This window comes from Euprymna scolopes, chromosome 22 (genome assembly GCF_053919585.1).
Source record: "Euprymna scolopes isolate OS-2025 chromosome 22, ASM5391958v1, whole genome shotgun sequence".
NCBI lineage: Eukaryota > Metazoa > Mollusca > Cephalopoda > Sepiida > Sepiolidae > Euprymna > Euprymna scolopes.
The window spans coordinates 83198010-83210912 of record NC_136503.1 but is presented as its reverse complement, the minus strand read 5'-3'; positions in this window follow the sequence as shown (position 1 = coordinate 83210912).

Genomic DNA, 12903 nt, shown 5'->3' with positions numbered 1-12903 from the left:
ATATATAATATATATATATATTTATATAGATATATATATATAATCTATAATATATACATGAATATATATATAATATCTATATAATATATATATAATATATATTATATATATATAATATATATATATTTATATAGATATATATATAATCTATAATATAAAGCTGAACGTGTGTGTGTGTGTGTGTGTGTGTGTGTGTGTGTGTGTGTGTGTGTGTGGTCACGAATAGGCTCCTAGAGGTTGACTATTTTAAAAAACTGATTACATATAATACTAGAAGATGTATCAAGGATCAGGAATAGGTATCTTTGATCTGGCATAACGGTGGTTCATAAAAATTGTGGGGTCTGCGTTCGCGCCTGGTCCCCAAAGTATGGAAATAAAAAATGAAAAAAAAAAAAAACCGTTTACAAGTGTTTTTGATATAGATGTACATAAGAATACTTTGATAAGTATGTTTCAACTTAAATAGCGATGGTATAATAAAATTGTGCGGTCTGTGTTCGCGCCTGTACTCCATGGAAATATGGCACAAACTTTAACAAAGACTTTTCATATCTATTTGCGTAAGTATACTTTGATAATTATGTTTCAGTTTTAAGAAATATGGTATAATAAAATTATTGGATGTTTGTTCGCGCCTGACCTCCATAGAATGTAAATATGTCACAAAGTTTAACAAGGTTTTTTTAAAAGGGGTGAGGGTCCACAATAACACCTTAACTTTAATCTTAATTCACGTTAGCTTTTATTTATTTTTTTTAGTTGAATCATATTGTGTCGAATAAATTCACCTCATAAATTCACGTTCTTATTAAAGTGAAAGCAAAAAAAGAAAAAAAAAAAGGTTGGAACTTTAGACAATTCTCGACACAAATTTTGCATAACTCTGTTTTTTCCTTCTCCACTTGCACGTGTTAGTCTTTCGAAAATAGATAAATAGATAAATAATAAAAAATAAGAACGTTACTTGTTATCGTGTCAAAAGAAGGAAAAATCCTACTCACGTGATTACGTGTCTTTTTAAAAACATTTACATAGCCTTTTTATTTTTATTTATATATCTGTTTAAGCTTTTTTTGTCAGTGTACTAGAAGGAATTCAGTTGATTACAACCCTTTCTTCGTGTTCTTTACATTACAATAGTACAACCCCGAATCCGACGGTGCGATACTACATCGTTCAATACTGTAAAACTGAAACGAAGCTGTTCTGCTTGAAAAGGGTGCCATTTTCTTCTTATTCATATTCATATCGATTCTTTTCTTTAAAAAACTAAAGTAATTACGTGTTTACTTTTTTAATATCCCATTTTGCCGTGTCGGATCATTTTACTAAAGTAAGTAAAGCTTCATTATTTTTCAAAACTGTTTTTGTTTCTTTGTTTTTCGATATTTCGTCGATATTACTTAGTAAGAGTGTTTAGCAGAAAAGCCAACAAACGACTACCCGAAAAATAAACATACAAGAAATAAATGTTACCATAGTCAATAAAAGTTCAGTTCATGTTTTTTTTTGTTTTGAAATAGTTTTTAATGTTCTTTACTTGAAATAATTTCAGTGAACCGAAATTAAAACGAAATTTGAGGCGATAACTACTTAAATTAACTTTTATATAAACTACACATGCCATAATCGAATATTCCTCAAGCACAAAATAACGGAAAACATTAAAATATGTTTATAAATATTCATTACGTTGACAGAACTCTCTTAAATTGTTAACACAGAATGCTCAGGTACCCCTCCTTCAAATTAAAAATGGGGCTCTCCATTTTAAAGTCGCTGCCATTTTGATTTTTTTTTTAAACCGGTTAATGAATTAAAAATTTTTTTTTACAAACTACTTAAAAATACAAACCAATGAACTTTTCTTCCATAAAGTAACTTTTTATTGAGTATGGTAACATTTATTTCTTGTATATTTATATCATTATATATATAACATTTTCTCTTTGTAAGAGAACATCATTTTGTTGGTCACTCTTGGCTACGAATGGAAACAAAGTTGATATAAAAAATATATTTTCGCGAAAATTATCTTTACTTTCATCATATTTTGCTTATGGTAAAATTTTTGAGTATCAAAACCTATCTCTTTATAACCCCAACCTTTTCATAACCTATCATACTTTCATCAATCACAGTCCATTTTCTTTAGGCTGTTTTTGAACCCAGTCAACGACGGGTACTTCTGCTAGTATATATATATATATATATATATATATATATATATATATATATATATATATATATATATATATATATATATATATTAGGTACGAGCAATTATAGCGAAAAATGATAGGGGGACATAGATTTGAAAGCTGGTTTATCATAAATTTTTGTAGGTTTCCGATTACTTTTTGATTGTATTTGAAATATTAAAGCCTAAAGTAAATTTCCAAAAGGGGAAAAATATTTGTACACGTGATAAAAAAGTTATAATGAAAAAATGTTTTCACGTTGATATTCGTCTGAATCTGAAAAATACAACTAAATTTTAAAGTTAAAAAATTCATTGTAAAAATCCTTTGAAAAATAAATATTAGTTTTCTGGGTCTATTTCTAAGATGATTAATAAAGTCCTAAAATGTTGAATTAAATATCAAAATTAAATTTAAAAAAAAACATCTTGTATGTACAAAAAATGGCTTAATTAGCTCCCAAAAGTGAGAGATTCGGACGAACAAAAACATACTAAGCATGGATTATACGGAAGCTCAAAATACCAGAAAGTCAAAACGCTGTCCGAAAATGACGTCAGGTAGTTGGAGTGAGGTAGGGAGTGTTGATTTTAATAATTTTTCCCCAGCCGTGCAGCCATGCATCCGTACATTCATATTGTGTACTTTTGTATAATTTTTACCATTTTTAATTAAATTATTTTTCTGTTTTCCTGCTTTTAAATTTTTTCAAGTTTTTTTTTTATTTTTCTATATTATATAAAAATTATGTTATACTGAAAGTTACACGCTCATTTAGGCAAGGAAAATATTACAATCTTAAATATAAAAATTACATTAAAATGTAATCTAAAAAGAAAGACGAAATATTTTTTTGCAGCTATAATTTTGTGTTTGTGAAAATATTAAATAAACAATGCTTAAAAAATTGATAATATTGGGAGTTCGAGAAATTATTTTTTTTTTCGAGTTATATCGAATTCATTAATACGGACGTTAGGGGCTTTTTGTAATGTTCCTGAATATTTTTTTTTAAACATATTGTTACAATTTACGATGTTTTATTTCTATAAAAAAGCTAAAATGCATTCATTTATTTTTACTATTGAAAACTATAACTTTAGTAAAGGTGTTTTCTTGTTTAAACAAAATAATCTATTTCTACTAAGATTCAAATAAAAATAATGAATTCATTATATTTCGTAGTCACAATTTGATAAATACTGAAAAGGTCATTAAAATTGGTTAATTTGCTGATATTTGGTGAACTTTTAAGTAAAGGGAGTGGTCAGAATGTTTATACATTCTGAGCATCGGCTATTCATTTTGCCCGTACCTAATATATATATATATATATATATATATATATATATATATATATATATATATATATATATATATATATATATATATATACATATATATATACATATATATATACACACATACCTATTCATACACATATATATACACATATACATATATATATATATGCATATATATACATATATATATATATACATATATGTATACATATACATATATATACATATATATATATACATATACATACAAATATATATACATATACATACATATATATACATATACATACATATATATACATATAAATGTACGTATATATACATATACATATATACATATATATGCACATATATACATAGATATACGCATATATACATATATATATACATATATATATATATACATATGATGATTGCAACGTCTTGTCAGACGAGTGCCACTCCCTCTGACACTTAAATCCATGAGCCCAAAACTGACATTGTTTCTTTTAGTCCTACCGGTGCATTCACATGCTCAAGCAGGCATGACACTGAAGATGGTCATTAAGTTACACTTAAAAATAAAGTCTGTGGAATTAGAACAGAAGACAAAATAGTGATCTCATTAGAGCTATAGCTGAGCCTCGAAAATTGCTCAAAAATCGAAAATTAAACAAAATACTGGTAGAACATTACATTTTCGCACGATTGATGACATTTGTTTGATTAGTGTCTATCAGTATTTTGTTTAATGTTCGACTTTTAAGCGATATTCGAGACTCGAATATGGTTCTAATAAACCACCATTTTGTGTTTCATTCAAACTCGACAGGTTGTATATTACCTTTATTTTTAAGTAAAAAAAAAAATAAAAAAAATAAAAAAACACTTTAAAATGAGTTAAAGCACAAAAAAATTATCCAGGCAGGTAAAAGTGTAACTTAGCCTGTCTTTGGTAACATTTATTTATTTATTTATTTATTTTATTAGCTATCTTGGAAATCAGCTTCATTAATTAATTTACATTAAATTTGAACAATTCTTTTGAAACGACTCAACTCGACATGTTACCAGAGCAACCTCGACAGTTACTTGCCGAATAACTCTGTGGCCGGTTGTTTATATTATTTCCTGGCAAATGGTACCACAATTGCAGGAGGATTTTATGCTTCACTTTTGAGAATATTAAGAGAAGCTATCAAAATGAAGAGACGGGGCAAGGATCAGCAAAGTTACTACTCCTGCAAGACAATGCGCCAGTTCATAAGCTTACAGTTCTTGGAAAGAAACTACTGAAATAGGAAACTGTATTGCATTGCAGTATCAACACAGCAAATTCGTGAAGACCAGTAAACAAACGAGTAAACAAGTTGGAACCAAGAAAGCAAGGAATAGATAAGAAAATTCGGTACTTGTACAGTTTAATCAAGACATTAAAAAAAAAAAAAATGAAAATATTGAAAAAACGTTATATTGTATGTATCCGTTAGGTTGTATGTACCCGTTATGGAATGAAGTTCTCCGGAAAAAAAATTCACTTAATTTGATCATGTAGATTTTATTTATGTTTTTTTTTTTTACAGAGGAAAATCAAATTTTTATGAGATCGATCGTATCCCGTCATCTTGTTTATTTCACGCACTAGGAGGGGGGGGGCGCCAAGGGAGATAATTCCATCACCGCTTAAAGTCTGTCAAAATTTGACGAGATTAATTTGAAACATGGGCAGAAAATACTTACATAAACATTTCATTTTTTTCCCTGATTTTACACAGTTTCTCTGCCCCTTTTTTAATCCCTTTTTCATTTTATCCTTTGTTAATCACTTTTTTCGTTTAAAGGCAACTCTCTTCGTCCTCAGAAATAGGCAAATGGCGACGATACGACCGATCTCATTAAAATTTGATTTTCCTCTGTAAAAAAAAACAAACAAACAAAAAAAAAACTACTTGATCTAATTAAGTGATTTTTTGCATACGAAAAATTCATTCCATAACGAATACGTACAATATAACCTTTTTCTCGATATTTTCATTTTGTAATGTCTTGATTAAACTGTACAAGTACCCAAATTGTCAACAAAAGTTATTTATTCGTCATGGATAGAATTTTCGGTACTTGTACAGTTTAATCAAGACATTAAAAAAAAAAAAAAATGAAAATATCGAAAAAAGTTTCAATTGTACGCATCCGTTATGGAATGAAGTTCTCCGGAAAAAAAAAATTCGATTTTTTGGAAGAAAAGCTAGTATTCAAGTTGGGGGGGGGGGTCGGCAGTTTAAATTGAGTTATCTCCCCGTGGCGTTTCTAAAATATAAACAAAATTTTTTAAAAATCCAAGATTTCAACGTGCTCTCATAAAAACGTGTTTTTCCGCTGTAAAACAAACAAACAAACAAACAAATAAAAAAAAAACTACTCGATCAAATTAAGTGAATTGTTTTTGCGGAGATCTTCAGTTCAAAATGGATACGTCCAATATAACCTTTTTTCGATAGTTTCATTTTTTCAATGTCTTGATTAAACTGCACAAGTACCACAATTTGTTAAGCAATGAAAAATTAAAGGTTGAGAAGTCAAAGTCTCCAAAGAACGTTCTAGGTCTCAAATTTGATACAAAATCACGTCTGGATGTATTTCATTCTAAAGAAAATTAAAGTTTAGTTCCAACCAACTTAAAACTACAAGAATTAACCAAATTTGTTAATGGAAAAAAAAAAAAAAAAAAAAAAAAAATACTGTTTCTTTTTTTGTTTTTTGTTTTTTGCTTAGTCGATGCTAGTTATCTCCCTTAGCTAATCGTCTCGAATTCTATAGGCGTTTTGCATCTTCATATATGAACACCTTTACTTTTCTTACAAACACGACATTCAGTCAGTCTTCGTAAAAGAACACATTTTTAACGCTATTCTATTTTCCATTTCTCTTTTATTAACACGTTAACGAAGACGATCCAATAAAGTTGTTTTAAACGTTAGAATAAGACTGTCTTACTATTCGACATTTTGGTGACGTGTGATACGATACACGAATATGCAATTTAAAATGGACGTCCGTCATCACTTATGCTACACGTTTAGTGAGCGGCATGTATTGGCTGTCGTTAAGTGTACAGGGATTTGTGAATGTCTCTCGTCATGCGTGTGCTACTTCCTGAGAGCCTTTCGGACGAAAATGACCTCTACACTGGATTGTAACGTATATGTGTGTATTAACTCTAAAAGAAAAACAGGAAAAGAACAACGAAAAAAAAAAAAACAACAAAAAAACAAAAAAACGCCGTGTCTTTTTTTTTTTTTTTTTTGTGTGTGTGTGGCCTGGCGAGGACCATGGCTTTGGTAGATACCATTTTGGATGACAATAGCGTATTCGTGTATAGCCAAAAACTACATTAGCATTTAATATGAATAAATAGTTTTTGTTTTAGAATAAGGAAGGAAATAAAAGATATATTCAGAACGTGCATGCATAATAAAATAGAAATAAAATGAAACATAAGAGTATAGAAGGGCTATCAGGTAGTAAGTGTTAGCTTGAAAACAGAGTTTTATGAATAAAAAATAGAGAAATACGAAATTTTATAACAGTTTTTATACAAGAGATAACAACATAAAAGTTCCTTTCAGTGATTTATTGAAACACGTGTTTGGTGAAGAAAGTTGGGTTAGTAGTCAGAAGTCAAAGTGTTCATAGGGTCAATAATATACATATGTGAGTATTTGGCAGCGTGGCATTGTGTACATGTGCGCGTTGGTTTGCCTTGTTATTGTTAATGTGTGAATTGGGTGACAATTCTTAACTCTCGATAATGTGTAGGAATGTGTGTGCGAAATGAAGAAAGTTGGTATTTAAGTAATTGAGTGCTTTTAGCCTTTTCAATCCGTCGATATTTTTTTATGAAATAAAAACATGAAAAAATAAAGCTGCAACACATTTTTTTTATTGTAACATAAAATTACATTAAAAATTTATTGATAGCATAAAATTATTAGTATCATTATAAAATGCAGTATTTACAAGACTATTAAGAGAATCGTTTAATTTAAGACGCTAAAACCAACGAACTAACGATACTTTCATTAGATGAAAATATTAAAAAAACAGAAGCTGTGGCAACTTTTTGCTACATTTTTTACGGCAACTTTTTTTATTATTAAAAAGTAAATGTTATAGTAAGGGGTAAGTTTTTTTTTTTTTTTTTTTTTAATGAGTCTTTAATGCGACGAACGGAAATTATAATTCTTTTAAAAACAAAACTTTTTAATAAAACAAGAATGAAAATATGAAAAAAAAAAAAAGAAGGCTGCGTTTTTTTAAATTTTATTTTTTTATTTTTTTACTGAACAAAGCTTATAATATAGTTTAACAATTTTTAACATAAATCGATTTTTAAAAAAATAAAAATTACAATTCCTCTACAACTATAGTCGCATTTTACTTTTTTTAAATGTTAAAAACTAGATGTTGGTGCTATCTATATAAGTTTTGTTACAACAAAATAAATAAATAAAAATAATAATAAAATTAAAAAAATAAATTAAAAAAAATGTCGCAGTAGCTGTAAAACTTTCATCATTGTTTTATTAAATAGTCTCATTATTTGCATTTTTAAGGTTACATATTATTTTTTTTAATATAAATCTTACCATAAAATTTACTTTTTAATTAAAATTAGTGGGCGTAAGAAATGTAGAAAAATGTTAGCGCAGTTTTTTTTGTTTTTTTTTAATGTTTTCATCTAATGAAAATATCGTTAGTTCGTTGGTTTTAACGACGTAAATTACATTTTGTATTATTGTTATCAACTTTTTTACATTACGTCGCAGCTTTCTTTTTTAATGTTTTGATTCAATAAAAAATATCACCGATTCTAGCATCCTAAATTATGAGATGGAAAAATGAACGAATCGCTTATCAAACGAGAGTTGTCTCCCTCTTCACAATGACAAATTATAAAACAGCGCCAACAAATGCCTTTATTTTTTTTTGAGCAAGGGAAATAATTCTAAATTTATTAATTTTATCTTATAAGAGTTATTTCCCCTGTTTATTGTTAGGTACGTCAAAGTGGTAATAAAATTAAAAAAATATAGCAAATAAACGTTATTAAAGACAAGATAAGTTACTCTTCTACCGATCTGGAAAAGTTTTGAGTGGTTTTACTCACTTTAAAACGCTTAATCGGTTCATAAATCATACACAAATTTACCCAACACCATGATTTAACTGTAATTTGATTTTGTATTATAATAACTTTTATACCATTTAAAAGAAAAACAAACTTCAAATAAACTAGTACTATTTACAAAAAATTAAAAACATATTTTTACAGAGTATGAAAATAATGAAAATGCGAGACCAAATCATGTTTACATTATCGACGCCTTAATACAACGTTCCTATGTAGCAATCATTTTGAGGACGTAAACACACTCACGGTTAAAAAATCTAGCACAAATCAGCTAATGGTAAGATTTTCATGAAATTTTCGATACGTATTCAATTTTTAATTAACTTATATTTTAAAAGTGGTGAATAAATATGTGAGAGGAAATATATTTTAGGTGTTTTACCTCCCCATATTTCATGTTACGAAAATTAAACACAATAAATTTAAGTCCATAAAAATTGCAACACTTTATAAAGCTGAAGAGTTTAAAGAATTAAATATATATATATATATATATATATATATATATATATATATATATATATATATATATATATATATATATATATATATACACACGCATGCTTTATTTTACTTACCTTGAAGTTGTAAATAAAAATGGACATAAAATCAATATTATTATGTTTTAAAAGAAGTCAACGTGTTTTTTTTCTGCATAATATATATTATGATTAGTTAAATTACAACAAGAAAAGCAGAATTCTAAAAATAATAATTTATTTTTAAAAGATTTAAATAGAATAAAGTTCCAATAGTTCGCGATATAAAGTTTTAAACATAGAGTTTTGCGTAAGGTTTTCCAATTAAAAAACTATTTTCATATTATATGAAATTATATGAATATTTTCATATTATATGAAAAATGACTATTGACAATTATAAAAAAAAAAGCAAATTCAACAACAACTTGAAATTATTTTAATTGTTAAAAGATGTTTATTTCTATGGAGGGGATCAACTTGATTTTAGCGCCTATTTTCAAAAAAATGTACGGATGTCTCTAATCAATAATATTAACATAAACCATAGCAAAATAATAATAAAAAAAACGCTACTTTCCTGATTCAGTTAAAGCAACTAGTGACTTCCGCCAAAAGTATGCATAATTACACGATAGATAAAAAAAAAAAAAAAAAAAAAATATGACGTGGCGGATAGTGCATAAAATGTTGACAATTTTATACAAAAATTTGCACATCCTTAAAAATCATATAGTATTTATCGATAGGCGCGAACAAGAAAATAGCGGCGAACTGATCCTTAAATACGCGAAGTTTGGAAAATGAGTTAAAACTAAAAAGATATACAAAATACCGTTAGAACGTACCCAATATATTATTGTGGCAAGTTTATAACATTATTAACAAAACAAATCATTGAACATTCCTCCCCGTCTCAGTTTTCTTTAATGAAAATTAACTTAAATTGCAAAAGTAAACGCAATCATCACATCTTTTCTTTTTTAAATTGCAATTCCTCTATAATTACTGTCGCATTTTCCTTCTTCTGAATAAATGAATGAATGAATAAATAAATAGCAAAACAAATAAATAAATTTACAACAAATAACTTTTACCAAAAGTAACAACAATAACATTTACCAAAATGTAGTTTTCTATTGACCACAAAGCTATCATAAAATTAAATCAAAAGCCGTACGTTAATACGTTAATACGACAGGAGGGAGGCTTATTTAGCTTAAAATCAAATCTTTCGCCTGATAGAAACACCATGATTTCTAGGCACCTCCAAAACTCACCACAGAATTACTCCCTATATGTAACACGATGTAACTTTATTATAAGTTAATATTATCAATATAACTCTTGTGTCATTTAAAAAAGAAGGGGGAAATAAACAATTAATAATTAAAAAAGAATTTCATCGTACGAAAATAATGAAATTGCAAGACGAAAATCGTGTTTACATAATTGACGCGTTAAAATAACGTCCCCATGTAGTAGGCATTCCAAACCTGAAAACATACCCATGTTTAATAAATCTAGCAAAAATCAACTAATGGTCAGATTTTCGTGAAATTTTCGATACTTATCCATTTTAGAATGAAATTATATATAAAATGCAGTTTCTGTAAAATATATGAATGGAAATATTTTTTGAGTGCGTGTCCCCCGCCCCATATTTATTTTTTTCGAAATTTGAACAAAATATATTTAAATAAATCAAAATTTCTATTTATTATGAAACATAACAGTTCAAATAAGTAAAAAAAAAAATATTTTTTAAAAATTTAAAATACACGTATCGAACTTACCTTGAAGTTACAATTAAAAAATTGATATAAAATTAATATTATTATGTGTTTTTAATAGCGTTTTTCTAATTAATATATACTATAATCAATTGAATTGTTAAGAAAAATAAACTTCCTAAAATTAATTAATTCTTTAAAGATTAAAACGATTAAAATTCCATTGTTTCAAAATGTCCCGTCACAACATAGATTTTTCATTAATTGTATTTAAATTTCTTTTTAATATGAAACTTTAATATAAACATGGCTCTTGTCAGTTATTTTATCGTCAGATTAAAAATATTATTGCACAAATATTAAATATTTTGAAGACTACCTTCATATTTTGTTTCTCTCTTTTTACCAAAGAAAAGTATGAAACTTAACTAAATAAACACGCGTACATATTTAGTAAAACCGTATTTCATATTTAATATGCAAATGTTTATAATATTATTAATCGTTAAACTGTGTAAATATTAAAATCTAACAAAATTATACCAAGGATTAATTAATTGCAGTTTGAAGAAGATAAACAAAGGTTTAAAAAATCATTAAGTCGCTTCTGCTTTTCTATAGTTCATATAGTTAACACAAGTCTGACGTCACGGGATCATGCGCTCCATTTTTCACAATCGTTTGGAAGACCCTAATTTCTTATTTACGGCTAATATTAGTTTTACAGAAATGCTAGAGGCATTTCTATCTATTAGTGTTAAACGAAAACATCACACGGAAGGAAAAAGCAAACTAACAACGAAAGAATAGATTTAACTGAAAGATAGACAAGTGAAGAAAAGGAAGTTTTTAGGCGGTAACAGGTCAGGCGGCAATTATTTGCTGGAGCAGCCAGGAGAGAGAGAGAGAGAGAGAGAGAGAGAGAGAGAGAGAGAGAGAGAGAGAGAGAGATTGGCAAGTGTGCTTGCGCTGGTGTCAAGGGAAGAAGAAGGATAGAAAAAGAAAACATAAAAAGGACAGCACATGTTCGAGCAGAAAAAGCAAGTTGTATCGGGGAAGATGGACATGTGAAGTTGAAGGCAATAAAGTGCTGGCTAGTGCCGGCGTAATTTGACAGGGAGAGAAACTTTTAAAAAGCGCATGTAATATGACAAAAATTATAAAACATATGTGCGTGCAAAAAGACTTTTGAATAATAATGAAAGGCATTATTGTTGGAAAAACCACGAATAAATGCTTTTCATTTGCACTTTAAAAAAATACCGAGTCGTATTTTTTGATGTCCTACCTTGTTTGTTTGTTTCTGCGATAGTACCAGACAACGTGTGGGTCCGAGGGGTTGAAATCTAATGACACGGTTAAAGCGTAACGGCCACATTACACATCCAGTCATTAATTGGATGAGTCTATCCGTTGGTATCGCTATGCACCAGAGGATTTTTTAAAATTTATTTTCCTCGGTTTGTGTTTGTGCCATTTGTCTGCATGTTCAAAATCCACTCGTTTGCACAGTTCCCAGTGTACCGCTTCCCCCATGCTTACATAAGTTCCAGCTCTGAGAACCAGCCTCTCTTTTGTCACCCCCCCCCAACACACAGAATTTATCTCCCAAAGCAGAAATTCAGAATTTGTATTTTGTTGGTGCTATGAATGAGGATATTGGCATATCATAACCATTAATGCCTTGCAGAAGATTATGCTTGAAGATGAATGTGTGTGTGTGTGTATGCGCGTGCGCGTGTAGCACATGAATGACAGAAAGTAGTAGAAGAAATAAGTATTACTCACAGCTGACTTGAGGTAGACATTTTTTCATTCACAAGGCAGCACATAGAATGATACAAATTACATCTATCAGTCTCAAAGAGATCTTGGTTGCCGTTGTTGACCTTTGAACTGATGCCATAGACAGTAGTATCGTCTGCATATATGCCAACGAAGGAACTTAAAATTTGATTTGGGAGATCATTGATGAAGATCAGGAAGAGATTGGGCCCAAAATAGATCTATGAG